This window comes from Channa argus, chromosome 8 (assembly GCF_033026475.1).
Source record: "Channa argus isolate prfri chromosome 8, Channa argus male v1.0, whole genome shotgun sequence".
NCBI classification, from domain to species: domain Eukaryota; kingdom Metazoa; phylum Chordata; class Actinopteri; order Anabantiformes; family Channidae; genus Channa; species Channa argus.
Window position 1 is genome coordinate 27,601,601 of NC_090204.1, and position 27,827 is coordinate 27,629,427.

At 39.7% G+C, this 27,827-nt stretch overlaps 1 protein-coding gene across 26 annotated transcripts in view; it reads right to left on the bottom strand.

The window, feature by feature from the left end:
* ptprfa (protein tyrosine phosphatase receptor type Fa) overlaps window positions 1–27,827 on the bottom strand; it is a 316,431-nt gene that overhangs the window by 233,286 nt on the left and 55,318 nt on the right. The window contains exon 1 of one of the 26 annotated variants that reach the window (XM_067512497.1): window positions 19,220–19,510. The exons of the other annotated variants lie outside the window; for them this stretch is intronic. The gene's annotated coding sequence lies outside the window, so the exon portion shown is untranslated. Of the gene's footprint in view, window positions 1–19,219; window positions 19,511–27,827 lie in introns of those variants that run through there. 26 annotated transcript variants of the gene reach the window in all.

Consider the following 27,827-nt stretch of genomic DNA (forward strand, 5'->3'; position numbering starts at 1 on the left):
GTGTCCTTGAGCAAGACACTGAACCCCAACTTATATGCTCCCGGTGTGTGATTGTGAGTGTGAATGGGTGAATAAGAAGCAGTGTAAAGCGCTTTGAGTGTCAATAGGTAGAAATGCTCTATATAAGTGCAGAACATTTACCATCATAATTGGAGCTTAAAAAACCAAATTGTCTGTAGGTGGGTAGGAAGCACGTGTCCTATCTAACTTAGGTTTTAATGTAGCACTCTCTCCTGGGGGGTTATGTTTGGGGAAGAGTTTGGTTCAGGTAAGAGTTTTGGACATTCGACTCTTGGCCAGCGTACAGAATTCAACAAAACACTGGTAAGTAAGAAAGTAATTGTGACCTTACCACAGCACGCACACACACACACACACACACACACAGATACAAACACACACACACAAGTTGTGGCCTTCACAAACAAGATGCAAACACAACACTGGAACCTGATGGTGAGCATTCTCTGTCTTTTTTGGTCTCTATTTTTGGTCTCTTCCAGCTGCTGGGGGAAAGGCCTGACTCTTCAGCTGCTACCTACATGGATGTAATTGTGTCTTTTTTTGTTTCTTCTGTCATTTAAAGCCTGGTATTAGTCATTTAGTCGTTTATTATTTCACATGTTGTAGCTGATTTTAATTATGATATGTTTTGGGTCATTTTCAATTAATTCATTTCTCCATTGATGTTCTGTTTTTGATCATGCGGTGTCTGTTTGATGGGTTAAGTTTCAGTGTTTGTATACTTTAGTACATGTGTATTGCATGGGTTATTGTGTTAACTGTGTGCTTTAATTGTGTAGTTAGTTGTGTTGTGTGTTTCCTTTTCATGTTTGTTGCATGCACCTTGCCTTAAAATCACAGTAAATGTACTTCCTCTTTCTTATGTGCTCTTATGAGCTTCCTGTGACTGATTGGAAGGATGTGATGGCCAACAGTGATTGGGTGCAGGTTCCATTGTTGAAAGCATTGATCTATTGCAGAGAAACTCAGGAGATATATGTATTGTTTCTGTTTCCGTATCTGAGGAGAACAAATCTGATATTCTCTAATATTCTTATTACAAAGGGTAAAAGGTCATTTGGATTCCCAATACACACATATTGCAGTCAGTGGCAGTGGTGCACTAGTTGGCAACAGAAGAAGAAGAACCATAAGATGAGGAGGAGGATCTGTTTTAAACAGGTGCAACAACAAAGCGTGACTGGGTGTCTATTAGCCAATCATAGACCTGAAGGCGGAGTAACCAATGATTTCGTACAACAAACCGAATAAGAAGGATGTATGGTTTTTAAAACCAGTGTGTGACACTTCTCTGATGTGATTTTTCATGTGGTGAACTGAGGATTTGAAACGTGTTAGATCTGCTTCAGAAGGTCAATTCTGTGTTGAGTAGTCTGCTTCCAGCATGTGATCACTAATTGAGAGGCAAAGGTGAGCGGAGATGTTACCACAGCACTACAGCTAGTGTGAAGTTGATGGGCACAGTGGGAGAACTCTGACAGTGGCTACTCTGCTGTGTGTGTATGTTACTTATTATATATATATATAGTTTAGCTGTTAGTTGAAGGAGCAGATTTGATAGTTTTAAAGTCTTCAAGCTCATTTGATTGTAGTAAATGTTTTATTTTGACTTTTTAATAGCAGCTTTTTTCTGCCACTTTTAAACGTTTTCATTTTCCAGTTTCTGTGTTGCTGAGTCCTGCCAACTTTGGATATTAATCTATGATTTATTACAAATGGAGAAAATTCTAAACACATTTATAAAGTTCTGTTGCTCATTCAATGGACTGTTAATAGTTAACTGTTAACACTGGACTAGTTTAGCAAACATTTGATGATGGTTAATGAGGTTCTACAAACTTAAAATGGAATATTTAAAAATCAGTCGCTGCTAATTAGTAAACTTAATTAATTAATTAATTAAAAAACAAAAGATTTGAGTTTATTAAACGGAAGTTACATTCTGAGTTGTGACGATTTAAAATATTAGGTAACTCTATCACTTATAAAGCACTTTTCTACGTATTGACACTCAAAGCGCTTTACACTGCTTCTTATTCACCCATTCACACTCAAAATCACACACACACTCACACACCGATGGGGGAGCTGCTATGCAGCTGGCCAACACTCACTGGGAGAAACTAAGTTGGGGTTCAGTGTCTTGCTCAAGGACCCTTTGACATGTGACCGGAGGAGCCGGGGATTGAACCAACAACTGTGTGACTGGTGGACGACTGTTCTACTTCCTGTGCCATAAATGCCATAATATTTGACAGTTTCTTATCATACTGTATTTCATGTTGTTATTTCCATGTTGCCTTGAACATTGTCAGGTCCAACTAGCAGAAAATCATGCAGCCCTGCAACAAGTCCTATAGAGATGTTAATTAACTATGTACATATACTTACAGTAAGTACAATTGTGAGGTAATAGCACTTTACAACACTTTACTTTAGATATGAATTTTTTATTAAAAGAAAAACATACACAAGGTAAAATATTGCAGCAGCCTTTCTGCTTCTGGCTCAGAAAAGCTTCTTCTCATATCTACTTCAACCTACTTAACATCAGGAGTGTACTCAACAGTAATTAACCCTGTTCTCATTAGATGAGGAGACAAGTGTGATGAGGTCCTTTGTAACATGTGTGTGCCAAATGGCAGCAGCAGCAGACCTACAGGTGCCTTTATGCTGTAATTCTTCTCTGTGCTTTGAAAAAAATGTACTTGGAATTATAAGCATCTCTATAAAATGTAAGATATGAAAACAAAGTTTAATGAACAATTCATAAAATAAATTCGGTGACGTGAGTCCTTGCTGAGTTCAGAATGAAGGGCAGCAAGGAAGGAAATGTATTTACAACGTAATGGATAAAGAACTGTGAATGAAAGTTGGACTTGGCCCCTCTATACAAAATGTGGCCCCTGACTTAAAGGACGCCTTCACTGATTCTGAGCTTGCTTCTTTTAGTTCTAGTTTAGTTTGGCTTCCCTCCATTAAAATATGTCTCTGCTTGTAGCTGAAAAATGCCTCCGGATGACGTCACTTGGAGAAACCTTCAGCTCAGATTATGCCATCTTGTGCGCCATACTATAAGGTTTGTTATCATAGTCAACCTGCTTTTCCAGAACTCCTCCAGATGACATCATCCTTCAGATTATCCTAATGATGAAAAACTCTTCCGGGTGATGTCATCTGGAGGCATTTGTCAGCTAAAAGAAGTATTTTAAAATCGGAAAAAACAGGAAAACATTTTATAGCATTCATCTGCATCTATTGCCCAAACAGGAGCAATAGGATGCAAGTTGAAAACTGTGGTTTTGTCCTTTAAGCTCAGTTTTTTCAATTTAATTTAGTGTGTTTCAGTGACGCAAATCTCTCTGAATACTGCAGATGCAAAGTTGCTTTTTTTTTAGAGCTGTTATCCGATCAGCGTCAACAGCACGTGGGACATGACATTAGAATCTAGTAATCTAATTGACCTTAGTCTTGATACCTCAGCTAAATCACTGACGAGTCAGAGTTACCAGAACAGAAGAAAAGGACAGATACACAATCAGAGAGACAAAAAGAGAGCTTGAAGCCTAAGCTGCCCCTGAAAGGCTTTATTGTGCAGTGCTGATGAGCTCCACTCTACAACCTATAAAAGAGTATTCAGCAGTTCTGCCGAGACTAAATCCCTCAGCCTTGGTGTTCTGTTAAAAGCTTTGCTTTATTGTGTCTTAGTCTGGCCGTTCTCCACTCCACTACAAAGTCCATGGAGGTGAAGCCTGCAGTCATTCAGACAGGATGGAAGGAGGAGGTGCTGGGGAAGGTGTCATGGGTGGGGGTTTGTTCTGATCTGTCAACACCTCCAGGAAAAAAACAAACTAAAGGCTACGAGCTCACTGAGTTTCTTCTGTTTCTAACATCTGATCATTATTGTCTGAAGCATAATGTGATGTATGAGTCAGGTTCATGATGTAGCATCACCATCAATATGATGATCACAGGGAGAAAATGCAGTCATCCGGTGTCTCTTTGATGACTGCAGCACTTAAAAAACACATATCTAAGTTTTTCAAATGAAGCAGCAGCATTGCAAAGCTGAATGTGGCTTAACAAAGTCAAAGTGCATTTTGATGGGCAGACAAATGTGTGTAAGCTTATAGCTGTGTCTTTCCCCTAATCAAATGAATAATCAAACCAATTTTGCGCATTATTTCTCCTCCTGTTTGTGCCTCTCATCTCTTTCATCTCGTTCAGGTTTTGCGACCTGCCTCGAGCAGATCTGGCTTTGGATTATGTAGAGATTCCTGGCTTTTCTCTCTCCCAGTGTCAGTGGTTTGTGTTTTTGCAGCTCGTGTGTTGCAGGACTGAGTGGCTATATTCCCATTACTGAAGTGCTCCAAGTGACTCACATCTGACATGGGAACCAGATTAAAGTGTTTTTTTTTTTTAATTGAAATGTTTTCAAATCAGATCTGGCCCATTTTCATGTATGGTACTAGATCCAACTCATATCCTGTGTCTGACAGTGTGAGTGCTGTGAGAAACGTCAGATTATTGTTTGTTTTTTAATGCCTCACTTCTGGATGCATATTGCCTCTTGTTATCAGTATTGTCAGCAAGCAGCTTTTGAGGAAACTGTGGTAACTGTTGCACAAAGTAATGTGGCTGCCACAACATTTTTGTTAAAAGATTTTCTTTAAAGAGGAACTGCACACTAGAATCATACCTGAGGGAAGGTAGGTCGTTGCCGATCCTTTAACAAGGTGCTGAAGAGAAATAACCGTTTAATAGTTGTTTTACTATCAAGTTAAAACTAAACAATGTGCTGTTCCCTGGTGTTTGTAACTGTGCTGTTCACCACATATGTAATAGCCCCCGAAATCAGGTCTATTTCTTCACAGTTAATCTGATCTATTGCAGAGAGACTCCGGAGGACAAACTGTTCAATTTTGATTAAGGACTTTAATCAGCGTTTAAACAAACATCTAATCAGCCATGTTCTCCTCCCACGGCGTCTGATATTGACGCTTCCTAAGGCGTCAAATTGTATCACTTTTTACATCCTTTGGCGCCCGGCGAACAACGGCCTCTGGTATTGACGCTATACTTAAACTTTGGGGTCAGTGTTTAATACTCATGGAGCGTCACCTTTTCCCTACAAGGAAAACAAGTTACGTTACGCTACAGTTACGTTAAGAAACAAAAACAGAATTAGGATTAGGCACAAAAACGTCAGGGTAACATTAAGTTACATGATAAAATACATAAAAACCAAACTCTTCCTTACTATAGTAACCACATACACTTGGTTGTGTTACAATCTTCATTAAAGACAATGTCGAAAAGTCCTGAGTCTTGATGTATCATCCACCACACCGTCCACCTCCCTATGAGACTTTTTCGCTTTATATTCTATGCCATTGCTTTAAGCATGAAGTATTAAAGCGTGGAGGTGTCTATACTAAAAGCTAACAGTGTCAATCACTGATGCGAACCGTTACCCAAAGCGTCAGCATGTAATACAAATGGGACTGGACAAAACGGGTTGAATCAAATCAGTGTCCATGTAAGACAGAGTTTCTCAAATAGAGGTATGTGTAGAGATGGGGTCACTCTAGAGTCAATGCAGTCGTTAACTACAGCAATGACACAATTGGTTCGCACACTGAATTACAAATGGAAATCCAGATGGATTCATGGTTAAAACATAGCAGGAATGCAGCTGAAAAAATGCCCGAATAAAGCCACAAAAAGTGTCTCAGAGGGGTCATTGTTAAAAAAAAGGTTTGATTTCCACTGATGTAAGCAGGCACTTTGTTTAATCAGAATCACTTTGACTAGATTTAATAAATATGTGTTGTAAAATACCAGCACAGGCCACGTTGAGGTTTTTCAGATCTTTTCGATGATGCAGAATTCTGCACTGCTGTGTCTAAGCCAAAGCAAGAGGGAAAGAATCATCCAATTCTCTGAGGCAGATTTGATCACAAAATGAAAAGCAACATATTCTGCATGAGGAAATAGTGTTAAACTCTGAGAACACGTGGATAAAAAAAACACCAATAATCCCTGACTTCAGACAGCAAAGCATCACAGGCAAAATGTGAGAGGGGGGGCCGAGCCCACCGTCGACACCCACTGTCGTGGCTCTCTCTCCCACTCTCTCTTTCACAGCAGACCCACAATGCTCTTCTGCAGAGACTGATGAGTCCCCCTCATCGCTCTGTGGAGACTGAGAGGTACTATACGGGCTATTTGTCGACAGGCTTATTCACTTACTTATGGCCCAGACAGCTGGCAAGAAGAAAGACTGGCTGTCAGCTGGCGTCCGCGGGAGCCAGATGAGAAGCAAGCTTCAGAGAGCTTTGATACATGAATGCAGTGCGATGAAACCCTGCGCTCATCAATCACCAATCATTTCAATCTTGTCATTAATGCACACGTCTGATAGCCAGCGTCCTCATCAGTTAGAGTTCAGAACAGCAACCTCCTTATTCTCTGCAGGCTGTGATTATACAATACTAGGATCAGGACACATTGCTAATAATTCTGCTCAGCTTATCAATGCAAGAAGCTGAGAATACATGCGACAAGTCAAGCTGCTAAATCCGCTTTTAAAGAAGATAGTTCCAAGCTCTTATTTGGGATTCTGCATACGTATGCTGGTGGTTGAACAAGAACAATCTTTCACATGCTTGTTTATTTTCACCTTTTCGATCAAATTAACATTAAGCAAACTGGTTAAAAAAAGAAAAAAAGGGTTGAAGCAAGTCAAGAGGTCTCTGTCAGTGTGAGATCGTCACCTTCGAAGTTGGTAAGAACATGTTCTGAGAAAAGAATAAGAGAACAAACAGAAGTATGTGTTTTCAGCATGAGTCAATTTCCCGAGTTTGTCAAAGATGGAAAGAGATGGCTCGAGTGAATAATTTATGTCCTTCTAAAAGCCATCTCTCAGCCAATTACTGCCAGAGCTGCCCAATTTCCTCAAGGACCAGCGTGCTGCCAACCCAGAACCTCAGTGGTCCTAAACTTTTGTGAAGCACTGCACGGCGAGGCCACAAGCAACATTTGGAAACAGAGGTGGTAAACTAGCCAGGCCACTGAGACCAACACTGAGATTCAGTAATACAACACCAACATGTGTGATGAATCTACCTACAACAGGAATTGTAGCATTTAGCACGTCTGTAGTACCAGACGTCATAGAGTGAGCGGCAGGGTCCACCCTGGACAGAGAGACACGCAGACAGACAGCCATTCACACTCACAATTACACTTTTAGCAATTTCGAGTCCAAATTTCGAGTCAAAGCCATCGATCGGTCGGGGACGCAAACCTGCAACCTTCTAGCTGTGAGGCAGCAGCTTGATAAGCTCTCAACCACTGTGCTGCCCACCGGTTGGTTATGTTCAAAGTGGGGATGATATGGGGGCAGCGGTGGCTCAGTGGCAGCCACCTCCTCCTGGCCCTGTATTAAAGAGGAAAGAAGACCCATGCAACAATAAAAGTGGAGGCACTATGTTTTTGTAAGGCATGTAGTAGCAAACTGGAGTAAATATTCTCTTTACTTAATGAAGATGTGATATGTTGATACTAAACATATCAATTAAAGCAAAAAGAAACAATATCCAGATTGTTATGTAAGTATGAAAACTGGGCTCAGATTGTGTTTAAACTTTAACAGCCTCTGGTGAAGATTATGGAAGGACTGTGCTCCTAGAAGAATATAATAATTACCTGGGATTTCAGCAACACGTAATTAACGTCATTAATTACTATGGAACAAATCCACCGTCTTTCTGTACTTACTTTTCTTGAGATGGAGATATGTGGAACTGTGTTGTGCAGCAACCTTGTGACTTTGGTGCCGACCTGTTAGACTGCACAGAGTGTAGTGTTGAACACTTGTTTTTGCGGAAATCGACTTGAATTTCTCGTTGTTTGGGTTTCTATGCAGGAATTGTTGTTAACACGCGTTAACACAGTAAAGAATACTTGAACTTGAAAAATCAACTGCACAAAACACTAAAGTAGGAATTCAAACCACTTAACAATGAAGAACGTGATTAATATAAACCGGATGGTTTCGCAGATTCTTTTTTTAACTAGCATCAAAATCTTTTCCTAACCTCAACCAAATTTATTTACTAGTAGAATCGTCTCTTAGCACATATACATTTGCACATTGGAAATTCAGTCTCTGCATTTGACCCATCTCCCTGCTGCTACACGGTCCAATAATCCCCACCCGGTTTGTTATAGCTCCAAGCAAACCTAACAAGGTCAACTTTCAAAGTATGGATAACGATTGAACACGTGATGTCTTGTACATCTTACTACTTAGCATCCTTTACTTCACTTGTACTAGACCAGTAGTACAGTAGTAGACCACATCTTTACCCCCTGCAGCTAGTTTTAGATAACAGATTGATAAATGGATGAAGCCAACCGTGCGACAATGAGACAAAAATATTGCTCATCTGTATCAAATGTTTCTGTATTTGCATATTACCCTAAACACCTGTCATTATACAGCACATTTCTGACTGAAGACACTGACATTTTATCCACCTCGACAGCACTTTCTCTAAAACAGAATCTGGATAATTTTTTTTTTTTGATAGAGCTGACAATTTGCTGTTAGAAGTGAAATGAAGCAAAATGAAAGGCTTTGTGCTGACACCGTGATAGGCTGGTATTACTTTTAGACAGGGTGAAATCAAAATGGTCCTCTGGCAGAAAAGCAGCTGATTACATTTTGCGGTAGGTCTTTTAATTACAGATCCCTATTTCCTCTAATTATGGTGTAATTAAACTGCAACAATACAGTGTATTATAGAAAATTACAAGTCAGTGAGGCAACCAATACTGCAAGGAGGGGGGGGAGGTGTTCCTTTTGTCTGCATTTGTTAATTTCAAAATAATCTGAAATCACAATGACAGGCTTCCTGACAGCAAAGCGTAATTAAACGTCATCCCATGTAACCTTGTGTTTCCTCCTAATGTGTGTAACACACATCACCAAGACAGGAGTTGTTGTCTCCTCACATATCACCACTTTGTGCCAAAGGCTGCAAAAAGTGAAGCTTTCACGGGGACACTTCCCCAACAGGACGAGTGCTGGCTGATCTCCTTCATGAGCACTGTTAAAGAAGAACGTTGCCGATCTATGGCGTTTCCAGACAGTGCGGACACAGAGAAACATCGCCTCATCCCTTCACTTCAGGAGACAAAACTGTGCAAGCAGAAAAAGGAGGAAGTCCGGACTCTGGCTTTTGACTGTTTTAGCTCAAGGTAAACGGGTTGACCAAATAAAAAAATCTGCCTTTGGAGTAAGCTAATCCTTCGTGTCTACAGTTCCCAAGACTTGCATAAAAAACCGAAAGACAACTGGCATGATGTCAAAAATGTTTGCTTATTACAAACAACAAAAACCCAGGTATTTAAGATTGATTTACGTAAAATGAACATTTTGTCTCTTGATTGAGCAGAAAAAAAAAAAGTTAAAAGTTTGACCTTAGTCTGAGATTAATGATTAATAAAACATTTAAACAAGATCAGCTTTTGTCTAACAGTGAAGGGATGTTCATGAACAACCTAATTCTTTTGAACAGCTCATTGGTAAGAACAAAGCGATCTACTAATGAGCCGTCCTTTATAATATTGTGTCCAAATTTCACTGCCTGTGCTACATCCACTCTGATTTATGTGAACAATGAAAACCAACAGTAAGAAACGTTGACTTAATATCTTTCAAAGGCAACAATGAGTTGCTCCATCCTCTGTGGCTCAGTGAGTAAGAGCAGAGGTGGTCGAGTGACACAGTGACTGAATAAAGAGAGGGAGCGGCATTGGAGAACAAAGCAGTAAATCAGGGGACTTTATTCCCCTGATTTACTGCTTTATTTTCACTTTACTGGGTTATTTTTTTGATTGTTACACAGACGTGAATGCAAATTCTCCCGTTTGCTCCTCTGTGGCCTTTTTGCATGCAGGTGTGTGTGTGTATGTGTATGTGTGTGTGTGTGGGTGTGTGTGTGTTTGCTGCCTACAGAGCACTGACATTAGACAACATGATTAATTTTAATACTTTAGTGCTTTTAAACCAGGTCCACGCAATTATTATATTAGTTTAGTCAATTATTATCAATTATATTGATTGTTTAAGATTGAATCTAAATTACATCTTACTGTAACTTATCAATTGGCACAGAAAGGTAGAGTGGTCGTCCACCAATCCCCCAGTCGTCGGTTCGATCCCTGGTTCATCCGCTCTGTCAAACCACAATGTTGAAACACACGAAGTGAACCTCAACTCAGTGGCTCCTGGTAAGCTGCATGGCAGCTCACCCATTGGTGTGTGAGTGTGTGGGATTCACCCATGAGAAGCAGTGTAAAGCACTTTGAGTGCCAGTAGGTAGAAAAGTGCTATGAAGTGCGGAACATTTACCATTTGCAAACCATTCTAAGTGATGATTGAGATAAACCCAGTAAACCAAGGCCACTAATAATAATTGAAAAGGAATAGAACCATTAGAGCTGGTTCCCTTCAAAGCTAAGCCATAGGTCCATTACCAAAACCTGATTTCAAGAATTACTGAACTGATAAATAAAAAATGTTAATAATATAATAAAATAAATAAATTGGATACAATAAACCAGAGCCAATGACTGGAAGCTGTTTTTTACTTAGTGTCAGCAGCTAAAGGAATCTACCACTTCTTTAACATAGGGCTTTGTGACCACATCCCCAAAATTCATGAATGTGAGTTAACACAGCAACAATAAAAGTAGCTAGAGTGACAACCAATCCAAACATTTTCCCAAAAATGAACCCATAGGAATATGATGTAAGGAAGTTATTTGTGACCAAGAGGGAAGTTACTCACATAAGCAGAGCAGCTCTCTCTGTGTCCGAATCTGCCCTTATCTCTCAAAGCTGGTCAAGGTGCATTATAGCGAGGTTAAGGTGTATATATAATATTGAATTTTTCAAATGGGTCATGGGTGTGTGTACTGTAAACTGCTAACTGGAATATCTTATTGGTGTTTAAAATTACTTTTTCTAATGAAAATTAAGCTTGATAAGATTATTTTTCTTTAAAACAGGAGGATCAACACCTTATTGGTGCACTTTATACAAGTCTTCCCTTTAATTTGTCAGCATTTCTTTAAATGTGTCTCTTTGCTTCCAGTGTTACTTAGCTGGAAACTCAGAGAGCCTTTGGTTATTAGTTAAGTTATGACTAATAGAAATATCAAAATCTAACAGTGTCTAACAAACTAGAATAACTGCATGTACTCATTAGCTGAAACCATCAATACCAGAAGCAGATTTTAGATATTTTTTTTAAATCCGGGGTCACATTTTATAAAAAGGGGACAAGCCAAACCAGAAGGTTTATTAGCATTAATATAAATTAATTGTGAGAAATCCCCATTTAATATAGGGAACGTAGACAAACATTTTATAGCATTCATATGCAGATATTCCCCAGTATAAAGCTAAATGAGGCAAGTTAAAAACCAATGAATTCTCCCTTCAAGATGCATATTTTCTAATGAATTTACGGATCAGCCCACCAAGCATGTTGCAGTACAGAAACCTGTGACCAAGGTATTGCACAATCATCAAGTACATCAAACAATTTTTTGCATAAAATGATGAAGTGTCTCTGTTATGTCTGAATGTTCGAAACACATTCGGCAGTGTACATTGGATGTAGTTCAATTTCAAAGAAAATGTGCTGTATTTTAAATAAACGCAGCTAAACTTTGGTAAAGTACATAACTTAATGTGATCAAGCTCACTTCAATTTCACAAGGTCATTTCAGTTTCTAAAGTAAGTTTTGCATGTGGAAAACTAAATCATTTTCATCAAATCCCACTTTTAAAACCCCCAACACACTTTGATTTTATGAGATACAACTTCAGGTTTTATGGAATTCAAATTCAATACCTGCTGGCACAAATATCTGCCTATACCCTGCAGTATCACTGAGTCACTCATCATTTCTCTGCATCAGCCATCAGCATACTAATGTTTCTGTAGACAGACACGCTGGCTGAGAGGAGGGCGGCCCCTCAGCTCGGTCTGATGATAAATACCCTTCATGTATGAATGATGACACATATTCAAAGAATCTCCATTGTATTGGGCCATTCACCCTGGCTTAGTGAAATGAAGGCAAAAAGTGGTTGTCCTAGACCATAACTCCTGAGATAACAGGCGGCAAGGTGGACCCCCCGCCCCCCCCACCACATTCACCAGTCATGTCAGGGCTCATCCTGGCTGATGACTTTACACACAGGCAGTCCACAGGCATATCATACCTCCACTCACTGTCTTACCAGTGTGATGGGGAACTGCATTGTCCATCGGCCGATTCAAGTGTTATCAAGACAAAGAACAGTCACTTGCAGTAACACCCATACTTATTGTTCAGTAGGTACCTACTGGCATGTTGCGCATGTTATTCATCTGAAAATTCGACTAACAGGTGGAGCAGGAACCTATCTGCCTTTATCTGAATCACATGATAACATCCAAAGTGGGTGTATTCATTCATCATGCTCTCAGAACAATCCCAAGTACATTTGGTGTCAATATTTCTAAAAGTCCTTTCTGTGCAAGGCAACAACAATAAGATTAGTGTTTGGGAAAGACAGTAATTATGACTAACAAATGTGTAGCTCAGTTGTTCTGTGGGGTCAGGTAAGCTGCTCATAGGTGTTTGAGTGTGAGTGTGTGAGTGTGTGTGTCTGTTAATGGGTGAATGGAAAGCAAAACAGTAAAGTGCTTATACAGGCACAACATTTAAAAAAATATATAGATACACTGTGATTTAAGTTGGTCAAGGGAGCATCTGCTTGAAGAAATAGCTTTATGATAACTCTTCTCTTGTAAAAAGATTTTCAAGAGAAGACCAATCGTACTCTCATATTTCCATGTTTAAAAAAGGCTACAACCACTAGCCAGTTAGCTTAGCTTAGCAATTGCTGATTTAACAATCAGCAATTTAGCACAAGGCCAATGAGGACAACATTGCCCTCAGGAGCTGCTTAGAAAGACAGGCCCATGTAGGCAAGCAGTCATCGAAACTGTACCCCTTTGGCATCAGGCACCAATAGGCTGCTTTCTCTTATGATGGCACCAAAACGGCATCAGGTGTCAGGCATAAAGACATGAGGGATGGGTTTAGGTACCAAATGGATGGTTATGGTTAGTGAAAACATTGTGGTTTGCCTTACAAACCACTGCATTCTTAATGTCACACCCCAACAGCAACAGCAGTAGCTGCTCACTGGACCCAAACTCTCCTGTGGGTAAGACATCTGCTTTGTTTGACCATCCAGTCAGCACAACCTCATTAGTTTGATCATAAGCATTGAAAAGCTGTACCTGCTTTTACCAAACAAGGAGTCACAGTAAAAGTTTTTGGCCAGAAATAATTAGACCCTGATCTGTTCCCTAGTGAATGCAGTATACTATATTATCCCGATGCACAAGTATTCAGGTACGGTATGTGAACAACGGTGCCAGTGATGCAGCCACTGTCTATGCATGTTGGTAAAAAGCAAACATATATACTTATGATTTGATTAATAGGGAAAATAATCAAAGTGTAAAAATTACCCTTTGGCATTTCACAGGTTATAGGCCTGGTCACTGGAGCCTGATCTCCACTAGCTGTCTGGCAACTTCTAAAAACTAAGAAAAGCCATTACTGGGCCAAAATTAAGTTTATGTCAAGCAAGTTGCTGTGATCAGAGAATTCACTCATTGAGTCAAATAAATGTGCCTTGAACTTTAGTCTAAAGTTCAACTACACAAATTGAGTTTTCCACAAACAAAACTGGTCACATTTTGCTGTGCCGCTCATATGGCATCACTAAGTTGCTATTTGATTAAGAATAAAAACACTAACTAATGTAATTAGTGACGTGACATAAAGAATGTCCTGCTTGAGTCTTTTTTAAAACATTTTCATCAGTTGACAAACAAAGCACTAATCTGACAAAGGTACCGTGTGCTCCGAAAGAAACCAAGCTTCATTATGAATCACATAGGGTTTAAAAATCCCTGAACAATCGCTTCAAGAATTTTCTTTGCAGCAATAGAATGAGAGAGGTCTCTTGATGAGCAGCGGACTCAGAGACAATGCAGCAGGGACTTTGTAACTGGGCTGTAAAGGCTTCACATCAGTGTTTCCTTAAGGCAGATATATATTTAAAGAAACTTCAAAGCAGAATGTTTACGTGACTCATTTATGAATTTATAGAACGCTTCCTATTGCTAACACATTTCTAGTATTATCTAAAGAATGGGAATTAATTTTTTGAAAGCATCAGATAAAGGCAGAGAAGAGGGTGGAGGGCAAAAACACCTCATGATGTGCCGATGTGGATCCACAAAGAACAGCATGTTGGGGATTAAGTTCCACACAGGCACCAGTTATGGATGACACCTTAAATAACCAAGGCAGGAAAATAAAATGATAATAAACTGCATCTACTTTGAACTCTTCTTCTGAAGCTTGTGGTCGAGGGAGGGAACTTTGACTTCCTACATCAAAGAGGAAAGGAGTAAAGCAAAATGTTCTCTTTGGGAGGCAGCTATATTACAGTGTTAATGTTAACTTCAGTTTGATCTCCATGAAGTAGTAGTGAACTGTCTCACAAAGAATTCAGATTTCAGAGTCTATGTATGCGTGTGTATTTTCCTCGTATCTCAGGCAAACACCTTCATCAGCTCCTTGTCAAGCATTCATCAGAAAGACAAGAGCACAAAGAGTTTCAGTGCTAATCAATTAATACACGTGACCTCACACAATAACCTTGCACACAAGCTCCAATCTGGATTGCAGACTACACAAAGGCAGGATTAGCTCCATTAGTGCAGGAATCTCAGAGGCAATTAACCTGCAGTGAGGAAAGCTCTTTCTCAGATTCAGGAGAGTGAGAGATGGAGGATGTGAGGGGGGAGCATGAGCTTCAGGAAGGCTCTCTGTGCTGGGGTCAAAGGTAACACGTGATTGGGTATAGACGGCAGGGGTGAGGTGATGACCTGTTTAAACAGCTAACGCTGGCTCAAGTAACATAACCTTTTCCCCCAGTTCCATGGACTCCACAGGCTTTGTCTCTATGTCCACATTAGACAATGCCTTGAAATCCCACAAGTTTATACATTAAGTTAATACTTAACGTGAACATACATAAAATAAAAGATCATACTAGAAGTTGAGTTTAAGTTCTGCTAACAATTACACAAACAATCAGTCACATTACACTCACATTTTATGCAGCATTTGTAATTTTGGAAATAGTTGGAAACCAGGAAGTTCACAGGGGAACCTTGCACAAGTGAAAGATTAAAGGTGGATGTCCACTAAATTGTGGCGAAATCAACTCTTCAGTTGTCTTTGTAATCAAAGCTATGCAAATGCTTCCAGCCATGCAAAGACAGTACCTGTACCCTAATGTCCAAAGTTTTGGGATGAAAGGCAACTGCACATGATGTCACATGTCTCTGTTGTCACTCTACTTCCACTATCACTGAACGGCAATGGCAGGCAGTAAAGATTATTACTATAATTATATTACTGAGGCAATGTTGAGGTTATCCGTAAAATAACACACAGCACATAACTTTGAGTTGTTTTATTCGTCGCACTTTTGAGATTTATTCATAAAGATTTTATAAATGATGGATGTAACATGTTTAGCCTCTTTTTTTGGGCAGCAATAATTTGTCAGTAACAATTTTCCTTTGCTGCCTTGTTTATACTGGATGGACAAGTCACCAGACATTGACTAGGTCCACAGAGAAGTGACCTTTGCTGGCTGCTGCTTGAAGAGCAGCGTATCTGCCATGACACAGAGCAGTAAGTGATGATCAAATAAGTTCTAAACAGTAACACCATCATAACCCTGACCCTACTATCACCTGCCTAATTCTTAACTGCTCGACAAATACAAAAGTCTTTCAACCTAAATGCAGATAAATGTTCGGCATCAGGTTCAAAGACTGTCACCTACAGTGTGTTCAACTCAACAGCACCCTCCTACCTGAACAACCTTCTCCAGTTTTACAGTCCCTTTCTCCCACTGTGCTCTAACAACGAAAATCATCCACAAAGCAAAAGGTCCCAATAAGAGTCCTTTCGCTCAGTGGTGGGAAAAGCTACGTGACTCCACAGACTCAGCAGCCTCAGCTTCACCAATATTCATGAAAACATTTCAAAAGAGAAGAAATGCCTTTCTGCTAGTTGTGACTCACCAAATGGAAATGTGCTTCAGTCTCTTCTCCCTTAGATCTTTGGCTTGCTCACCATGTACCTCACCATGTAGGTATATTTGGATTAAACAATCTGCCAAATGTAACAGTAACCACAAAAAGTACATTCAGTAGTTAGGTTTAGTTAAAGATTGTAGTTTGATAACCAGGTTTGTTGAACCGTCATGGTTAAAACATACCACATTTCACACTGGACTTGAACAATGGTGTCTGGTGGGGTTCTGTGACTCATCCATCCACCATGACCCCCTGCTGATGTGACTTTCTGGCTAATCAATTTCTGATGTGTTTAATTATAACAGCTGCAAAGATATTACAGTTGGTGATAATAACCCCGGTGACATAAATAACAGATTTTACTAGAGGACAGTCTACAAAAGAGGGTCACGGAAGGTCACTCATGAAAGGAAAGTGATTGAGAAACTATGTTGTCTCAACGCAATCCTATTCCAGACAGACTGAAAGGCACAAGTAGTCTCTACATGACTGAATGTCTAGTAACATGTATTTCATGAAAACCTGCAACTGAAGGAAACAAAGACTCTAAATTTAAAATGTTTCCACTCTCATAGACACATTACCACCCAGAGTGAATCGTGATGCCTCTAAATACATCAGGTTATCAAATGTTGTGCTGAGTTCAGTTTCATAAAGGAAAATGGTTAAAAGATTATGTATTTTTTACCCACACATCATTTTAAAGTACATGATCTCTTAGCTACAAACACGTAATGATAGCGTACTTAAACACACATGTCTGTGTAAATACAAACCATGATGCACTTCTTTGGACAAAACAGCAGAAGTCCTCACTGATGTATGTTAAAACTGGTGGACACTATTTAAAAATACTGGCTTCTCTTTGTTATTAACAGTAGAAGGTGACATGGTGAGATGAGTGGCAGCAAGATGTAGGACAACCATGTTGAGTAAATGTTGGCTTTTTTAAACTAACAATTTAGAGGCTGCAGAGGACTTTGGGATTAGCTGCTGATAATAGTGTGGTTGAAAGACATAAGACCCACTGCCTGAAATGTAAAAGTAATGTAAAAGACCAACCAGCTGTCTATTCAACAGCCGTGGACAACTTAACAGTGTGATTTCTAACCAGAACGTAGAACTTCGGCGAAAACCCAAAAGTTACATTTATATGCAATTAAATTGCAACGGGAAGCACATGCACATGTCTAAACATATGCTTGAAATCTGTTGGCCAACACTATACATTCACTTAAAATAGAGTATTTGTATGTCATGTCCACTGTACACAGCTAAATCCCTGCAGTATAGCTGCAGGGATTATATGGTTAGTTTTATTTAATCTGTTCATAATTTATAAATCTTATTGATTCTTTTGAAACCTATTTGAAAATAGGAAACAAGACAACAAGAAACTCCCAGACCATTACGAACGCTGGCCTCATTAATTTACCCCATTTACACTTGGTTATAAAATGCATTGTAGACTGAAAAGACACATCACACCTGTCCATGTATATGTGGCCCCAAGGTGTTAGCGTCACTTCTGCTAACACAATACATATGATTCCTTTAATGCATCAGAACACATTAGCATTTACACTACAAAAGCTATGTGGCCCAGTGTGTCGCAGACTAATGGTTGGAGTGATTATAGCACAATTTGTCATTTACACTTCTGTTCTAAGCTGTTGTGTAAAATGAATCATAAGGTCTAAACTAAACTACTTTAGAGTCAACAAATTTACAGACTTCACTTAACTTTTGTAGATTTCAAATGTGTAAAATGTGGTGCTATTCCATTTGTGTAATAATAGAAATATTTTTATACTAATGTAACATATACAGATACACACACACACATAGATATATATAATGTATATAAACAGAGATTTTCGTAGCTGATGATGTTTCAGGCATTTAACAAACTAAATCCCTTGTCACTTGCAGACTTACATGTTTTGATATTCAGTGTGGGATCAGGTTTCTTTTGTTAGTTATATCTTTCACTCCTCATCACTAAGTATTTGTGAATTTGTTAATTTTCCCTGTAACCTTGTTGAGGAATTTCCTTCACTTTCCCAGGTAAAAATACAAGGACATGCCTAGAAAACTACACTACAAGTACCACTTCAAATTGTTCTCTCTAATTCTAAGTACATTCTCTTAGAATGTTCTTAAGTATTAAAGTACAAGTGCTCTGTTAAGAAAACTGTATTCTGAAAGGGACTAAATTTGATGCTCCAGATTTGTGTATTACTGCAGAGACTTGGTGTGACACAAAAACAGCAGCTTATAAAGGAACTGATTTTATTTTACTTCCAGGTAGTTAATCTATATAATAAATAATAATCTGTAAGTTGATTACAGTTTTCATATGATTCTACATCTGCAAAAAGTACTAAGTAATTAAACCTGTAAAATATATGTAGTGGAGTGGAAAATAACAATATTCCCCTATAATAAAGCACTAGAATAAATCAAAATTCTCAAGTAAAACTATCAAAACTATTACTGCACTGCTTTCTCACTGAAAGAGTATCTAAGTTGAAGCGGTACAGAGGAGGCTGCGTTGAACATGTGGGGGCATCGAACAAAGAAAGGCAGCGGAGTTCTTGATGTTTCAGGACTGAAGTTTCACTCCTGCAGGTAAAAAACGTCCACAGTATTCTCTGTGTTGTTGTCCGTTCTTCTCTCTCTGTCTCCCTCAAGTGCTGTGAGTGTTTGTGCATAAGAGTGTGCGCACACACTCATCTGTAATGAACCCATCGGGATCTTTGGTCATTAAGTGCAATTTTACAGTTAAACCAGTGATATGAGGCCCAAAAAAATGTTGAGCAGACCCTTTAAAAGCTATAATAAAAATGAAAAGTCTCCAAAAGCATGGGAACAGGTGGCCACGTTCAACATGGAAACTTCCCAAGTCACTGAATGCAAGTGCTTACCTGTATCAGGCTCCATGGAGAAAAAAAAAGAATCCTGAGAATTAGTGCTGGCAGCCTTCAGCTTTGTGCCTCACAAGTGACAGAAAAAATCCTCTACAAAGCCCATAAAACAATTCCCCTGCAATCTGGCGGAGCACCGTGCCGGGGGGGAGGAGTGCAGCCGCTGAGGTCAGCCACAGGTGGAGGCGTCAGAGCCCTGCAGCAGCAGTGATTGATCTGAGTGCAGATCAGCTCCTTGTGGCTGGTGGTGCGGGTCACAACGGCCGATCTCTCCTGGGACGGAGGAGCAGTGAACAGCCTGCAGATTTGTGAGAGGGCCCAGCCAGCCAGCAGCCAATGTCTGCGTGTATGATGTCACAAGTGTTGGGTTTCAGCTGGAGGCTGGGAGGCGGGCTTTGCTCCGGTGGGAAGCTGTGCTGAAGGTTTGTCTCTGCACAGGTAAGACAGGCTCCTCCTTTTTCATGTCAGTAGCACAAAAAAGGGTTTTGACAACAAGGTCAACAACAGGACATGACACAGCCAGTTCACGGTGGTGGGATCCAAACTTCAGAATTAATACTGATTTTACAGCTCGTATATCACATTGACTGTAAAATAAACACTGTGCTCAATGCCTGAGTTAAAGGCTCCCAGAAATAAAATCTGAAAATGTTGAACTTCATAGAGTCAAATACAAAAGTTTGCATTATCTAAACACTCTACTCCTGAGAGCCCAGGCTACATCTGACAGTCATGAAAAGAGCATAACATCCTTGTAACAAAGCATAAGGAATGTATCATAAACGGGTTCTAAGTTGGACACTGTTCCAAATTTCTAAAAACTGTGGATTAGAAAAGATACATGAATTTTACAATTCTGCAATTAGGATCCTAACTTTGTCTATTCCAGGAGTATTCTGGGGTAATAATGCACTCAGTGTTAATGAATGGATTCTTTTTTTTTAATGATGGGAAAAAGAAACTTTAGTCCTCTTGACAGTCAGAGGTATAAAGTGTCGTTTGAATGCATCCAGTCTCTTCTGGACGACATTCGTAGTGTTGCCCACAGCTGTTCACATGAAAAGTGCCAAGAATATTTGAGTAACAAATGATAAATAGAAGCATAGTACCTGGCCTCCCTCTCACCTCCACACCTGGGTGTGAATGTCGGATATGGAAAGTAAAAAAAATTGGACACAGAACCCCCTCAATCTGACATGCACTTCGAAAAGATGATGAAACCTGCTTAATCTTTAGCTGCCACCCACCGTTTGCGGCGCACACCAACTGTTTTGAGCTCTGTGGATGGATGTGCTGTATGTAGGCCTGCACCTTTGTATCAAGCAAGCAGATATGTTCCAACAGGCTACTACTACTACTACTACTGTCTTTTCCCCTGATGACCAGGGAATAAACAGCAGCTGAAGTACCTCAAAGCTGTATGAGCCAAACGGCTTAGCTACACTACCACCTGCCTTCCAGCCCCAAATCGATTACGTTCAACTATTGATGATCTGTCCTGAACAGAGTTTTATGAGAAACTATGATAACAGTTTAGGCTTGTTGCAAAAATCACAGACCAAGTAAATCAATCAAACAAAATTAAGATGTCAACCTTAAGTCAAGGGACGTCCCTGCATATTTCAGCCAACTTCATCTGGTCCAAAATCACAGATCACATCACAAACACTACAGGTGATGGCCAATCAGCAGGTATGCACCTGTGTTCAGGAATGGAAAGTGAACGACACAAGCCTGTGGATAAACAAATTGTAAACAAATAAGTGTCAGCTTCTCATTTTCATAACCAAACCAAAAACACAAGCCTCCCCTAATCTTAGGCTTCTTGCTTTTGGCCCCCAAAGTAACCATGAGCATGGGTTTTCTAAACCAAACGTTATTACTCCACCTGATAATGAACTTCTGAGGCTAATAGCATGTGAAGCAGGCACCTACTGACCCAAATCTACGGTGCTGACAACAACAGATAACGGTGATTGGATGGGATGGTTTCCATTTCTTATTTTATAACAAAAACTACAAAGCTATTGACTCTAAAAATGAGTTTTATTCAGATTTTTACAAATGGCTTTGCTGGTTCCGTGGTCATGACCTTGAATGCTGTCACAATAAACACAATAGAAAAGACAAATACACTGGCTTTAGAGTCATGGGTGTTTTCTCCTAAAACCAGAGTTCTAGGGGAAGAACAAAGGAGGCACAGTGTGGGCACAGTGTTAGCACATACTTTCCTGACAATTAACTGTCCAGAGATTACAAAATAACTCGGAATGTGAAAGGCAGACCACAGCTCCAATTGTGTATAACTCATATCCTAACCACGAGTGCGTGTCAAAAGAGGCAGACTAAAAGAAAAAATACTGAAATCTAAAACTGCTCTAAACAAAGTGTAATTCAATCCCAGGGAAGACTGTTAATGGGTTATGTACACTGTAAAACACCATACAGGAATTTATTGGAATTAACAAACCTTTTTAAATTAAACTAAAGTAAATATGTAACTTACTTTCTTTTGACTTAAGCATTATTAGCTGACTGAACAGCCAAATTTACTCTGCTTGTTGAAGAAACAAAACGAATGTCTTCCATGTAGAGACAGAAATGTTCTTTGTACAAAACTGTACAAAGAACAGTTCAAAAAAAAAAAAGTGTTCATAAGCAACAAAAATGCATCCATGATTAAAATTATGTGTGGATGATTTTGTTCCAAAGTAACACGTTTTGAATGAATCAAGCACCACATTTGGCCTAAAGCTCAGTACTGTCACACCACTGACCTAAGTTCAACTCCAGAGTCCCGTGTATGTCAGGATTTAGGACAAAAAAAGACTTTGGTTATGGTTAAGGAAAAATAATGAAAAAGAAAGAAGAAGAAGAAGAAATAAAGATTTGTCTGTAATGAATAATGCCATATATGTCATAGACATAATCAAAACTTCTGAAAAACCTAAAGTATACAATCTGAGACATTTCCTCTGCTCTCTGGTCTGTGCACTAGGGGAGAGGCTTTCTTTGAGGTAGCTGCCTTTAAAGAGGGATTGGATTCCCAAGTTTTTGGAACGGAACTTTTTAGTAATTTCGAAAAAGATATGGTAACAAAGCAATTTACACTGATCAGCCACAACAAAACCACCATATGGTGGTTCAATGTATTTTTTTTAAAAGAAAATAATATGAATTAATAACTGCTGATGTGTGTCAGCACTTTACCAATCATGACCTTTGACCCTTAAAAAATGAATTACTGTATATTATCTAGTGCTTATTATAGATGGGGTAAAAGAAAATCCACCTGTCACCTGTGTCAAACATGATACATAAAGGGTCTAATGAACATCCCAAATTCAAAGTATTCAGCCTAATGGAGTCAAGCTAGCCCCTGATATTTAGACTTCTGTCAATACAGCCCTAAAAAAGTTTCATTAAAGTGTAGTGTAGTGCAGTTTAATTTATTTGGGGTTTTGACGTCAACACAGGATAAATATAAAACATTAAGATGTATGTTGTACAATCATTCTGTCTTAAGCTATGTGTGTGTGTATGTGTTCTTTATTTTGTAACAGTGTTAACAGTTAACTTGTTATTCACTTTTGAGTTTTAGAACGTTGAATGCTATCAACTAATCACAGTTTGGTTTTTGTTTTATTATCCCGTGAGTTCAGAGTTGCCACAGCGGATCATTGTCCGCATGTTGATTCTCCTCCTTCCTGACGCACAGCTGGGGATGGGAATGAGCTGTTGGGGGTCCAGTGTCTTGCCCAGAGACACCTTGACATATAGCCAGGACCACTGCTCTACCGACGGAGCTACAGCCGCCCCCTTATCAACTAATCACAGTACTGTGATATTATCAGGGTAATAGGCAGAGAGTATCAATTTTCTTCTGTAATAGTTGCTAAAACAGGAAATGATCAATACATTGTGAAAATACAGTATTTCTTTTGAATGTGTTTGTTACTGTGATATCCACTCATTTCTCTATTCACACTGAGCTCCTAGTGTATTTCATCCCTTCGGTTTCCAAAGTTGTTCCAAAGTTGAAACACATTTTTAGTAGCACAGGTGATTGTTTTCTATTTTAAATGGATAAAGAATAATCTGTCTAAAATCTAAATCTAAAAATCTAAAAATGTTTTAACCACAGCAGGACCTACCTGGTTCAGTATTAACAAGTATGACAGTGGCATCCATCTGGAACAAAGGACATGTCGCTTTACCTCTTCTGTGGCCACTCTGACACTCTGGCTTTCAATTTCAAACTAACATCACAGAGCACATTTTCAAAATGTTGCCAGCTCGTGTTTCTCATATAGATTAATCATTTTGGCTAAATGGACTCCTACTGTCCCCTAACCCTCCTAAATCATGATTCAGAAACAAAACTTGTCAAAGTGAACTCTTATAATACTAGAAAGGAACTGACCCTTGAACCAGGAAAAAAAAAGTGGTTGCAGAAAATGCTGAAGAAACATCAAGGCTCAGTCAGCTACTATGCAGCTGGGTGCAATGCATCACTTTTCTCCTCCAGTAGAGAGGAGCACACACACACACACACACACACACACACACACACACACAATCCATACATACCATCTCTGAAATCAGTGCACTGTACTACCCACAACATCAGTGAGAAATAGATTAGTGAGTACATGGTTCTTTTTGTTTCAATCCCAGTCAATAAGAAAATCTAAGGAAATGAACACTGGCTGACCCCGGCTGCTCCACATATTGATCAAGCGGTCAATACTCAACTTAACAGCAAGATTTCACTAGATGACATATTATTTGATATTCGCTTTATTTGTGGTATTGCTGCTGTTCAAATGCTCTCATTTGATTTGAGGTTTATTTGGAAGGAGAAATTAGAGTCCGGTGTCTCAGTCCATGGAATTACAGGTGTGAATCTTGAAGGCTTGGTCTTATTTAAAGGATAATTACAGTCATTTTCTCAATGAATCATATCGTCCACAATCATCATACAGATCCTAAAACAAACATTGAATCTTTGGTTAGTTGACAGTCTGCAGCCTGTCTGTGCTGTACAGCTCATTCACCAGCACACGAGTCCACTGGTTGACATGTTCTTTCACTGCATAAGCCAAGATCCTTAGAAATATTGTCCACACTGACTAAGGTCTCCGTAATTCCTGTTGCACAGGAACTGTAGCACAGTGTATCCATGTGAGAAGTGATGCTCAAGAGTGGGTGGATTGAGTGGACAGCAGGACATCTGTCATGATTTGACCCTCATACTCACTTCCTGCCCTGGACTTTTATTTTGTACCTCCTTTTCTCCACTTCCTGTCCCCAGTTAATTTCTACAGCTTCACCATTCATCAACAGTGACAATTGTTTTCAACTGTTCCCCTGCCGTTTAAAACCCAGTTCTCCCCTTGGTTCCCTGTTCATTCCCCTCATCATTTTCTTTGTCACCCATGTCACACGCTGTTTTCGAGTTTACCCGTCTCATGGTTTTTTGGAATCCCTGACTCTTGTTCCTGTGGACTTCTGTTATCGAGTGCTTGGTCTGAGGTTTGGCTGCTGTTTTGTCGTTCTTATTTGTAGCTCTGCCACACTGTATCACCCGGATCGTTGTTTTGTGTCGCTTCCCCACCTGCTTTGTTAGAGCAAGCCTTCTATTTCTTTTATTTTCTTCTAAGTCTTGATGCTTATTGTCACTTTAATTCCTCCAGATCAGTGCCCACCTAAGTTTTGGTTTTAGTTTCCCTCGTAATCACTTAAATGTCTCTTAAGGTCCACGCGTCCGCATTGACCCTCATTGTTATTTCTAGTACTATTCTTTGGATTGTTTTAGGATTACTGAGAGAAGGATCCTTATATGTACTGTAGTTTTAGCAGTTGCGTGAAATTCTGATCAGTCTTTATGAGTCGTATTTATGCAGAAATCACAAACATTCAGGGCAGCGATGAAGCAACAGTAAAATCATATTTTATACCTGAACATAAGAGTTGTAAAGGAGGCGAGAGGCTGACAATCTGTCCCACAGTTAGATATTTTATTTTGATTACCTTCTAACATTTTCTCACCTCATCTCTGAAAATCTATTTGCTCTACATTTTCCTTCAGCCTTGCTACTGTCTATTTTTAGTCTGAGGGGTCATACTGTGATATGAAGGTGCTTAATATAGCTTATTAGATTAATATTACAGCACACGGAAATGTTTAGACAGCCTGCATCTATTGTCCCTGTTTGCTCAGGAAGGACATTATATGAATATGACACAAAGTATTTGAGCCTTTAGAAGAAATAGCAGCAAACTGATGCAGTGTGTCTCTTTACAAATCAATATCTGTTGTAAAAATGCTGGTGCAGCCAATCTACAAGCTTTAATTTAGCTCTCCACGGGCTCCGAAAAAGAAAAGTCAATTGCAATTTTGCAAAGAATATGATTTTTATTTGACTACACTATATTTCAGGCAACAGATCAAATGGTTTCACATCATCACTTTCACAAATGCATAACAACATGTGTCATACAGCCTCTGACAGTATTTTAAAAAAAAAAGAATTGTATTCTATATTCAAATTTTATTCACTTTTTTAGTGGTGGTGGTATCTCATGGCATCACACGTTAAGTGATGCTAGCATGCTGTAAGATGAGCTCTCCTTGACCTGCCCTGCCACAGCAACAATTCCTGCAGAGTCCCTTCGACACATGGCTCCCTGCCCTGGCACACAGGCAGTGCTACCCTAAACCTGGGTCTCAATCCGAACTAACAGAGAGAAATTGAGACAGTGCGCAAATGAGTGAACAACAGTGAGGGAAATGACTGTCACAGCATAAAAAACAAGATAAAACAAGTAGAAATCAGCCCAAAGTGCTGACAAAGAACTGGAACTTTTAAATCCTGCAATAGAAGAAACGAAGCAACAGACCGACCGGATCACACGGGATGACGGCACGGCAACCAACCTTTTCAAGTCCAACCTCAAATTTTCCACCACACTGAGGTCTGAGCACTGACAGAACATGTTTGTTTGAGGTCATTGTCTTACTGGAAAACAAATCCTCCTCATGCTTCATGCTGGGGAGAGTGTGCAGTGGTTATTATACGGCTTATTGTGGCACAGTAATTTTAAATGGCCATAACCAAGTCTGGTTCCTGTCATCATCCGACCTGCATACACCATCGATTTTAGAATAATTTGCAGCCATATGACTATTAACATAGCTGTATTTATAAAAATAGTAAGAGTTACTGGCAGCGTTGAGGCTGTTGTAAGATGAACTGCAGAAATAATAAGTCTTAGTTCTGCTCCTAGCAACCTCTGCCACAGCTTCTGCTGACTGAAAACAGTGTTGGTGGGACTGATATGTCACTCGCCACTAGCTCTTTTAGTCAAAACAAAATAACCCTCCATCCCAAATATAAATCAGCTCACATGAACACAATGTCAGATTGAATGATTGTGAAAGTGAAACAAAGTCTTTGACACCCAAAGTGAGAGCCCAGCGTCCCTATATGCTTCGTGTCCTGCCGTGAGGAAATAGTAACAGCGATCAGTGTGGCTGTGCCGCATCATGAGATTAGTGAAGTCACAAAGATTTATGTCTGGGCAGCGTGATGCACCGAGTGGCATTATCCTCCACAGAATGCATTAACATTTTCCTCCCCTAATTACAAATACAGCCTCTGTTCATCAGTGGATAATTAAAGGTCTGTCAGAAGGTTTCCTAGTGACTCGGACAGACCCACACAATGCTCTGCGTGCTGCTGATCGGTCCAGGGAGACTTAACAACCTGTCCTATCGCACCTGCCTACCCAACGATTCACCTTTCCCACACATGGTGACAGCTTCACATTTTAGAGTAGAATTTGAACACACAACATGCCAATCAGCCACAAGTATACATCTACCTGTCTGTTCTTAAGGTTGTGGTGGTCAGGGGTCAGCACGGACACCCTACTCAGCACACGGTGATTTACTGTGCTCTGATACGCGTTGAACATGACCAGTATTACAATTTAACACCAGCTCCACCTGGCAGTTACAATGTTGTGGCCGTTCGGTGACACACAGTGGGGACTGAAGGGAAATAAAAATTAAAGTATGAGATGAAGTAGGTGACATTTTGATGACAAATGCTCTTGTTTCTGGCTGCATTTGAACTTGGCTCTGATTTCACCACAATATCGTATGATGCATGTCATCTAGCAAACCCACTGTGTTTGCTAGTCACATCCTGGAAGTAGCATATTACTTTGGAAACCCTGGCTGTAATCACAACAGATATCAAAATGATTGATGCTCTACACACAAAACAACCTTTGTGGAATCTCACAGTAGCTGAGAGATCATGAAACATAAACCTGTTAATAAAGTTTAAAAACCCAACTTCCCCTTAACGCTTAGGTTTGTTTCACTGGTGTGTGATTCAGGGCAGCGCAGTGGTGGAGTAGATAAAGCTGCCCCCTCACAGCTAAAAGGTGCTCGGTCCAAATCTAGCAGCCGACTGTGGCTTCTACATGCTGAGGTTGTATGTTCAGTTTCCTCCCACAGTCCAAAGATCTGCATGTCAGGTTAACTGTTGACTCTAAATTTCCCGTAGGGGTGAATGTGTCAGTGTGTCAGTGGTGG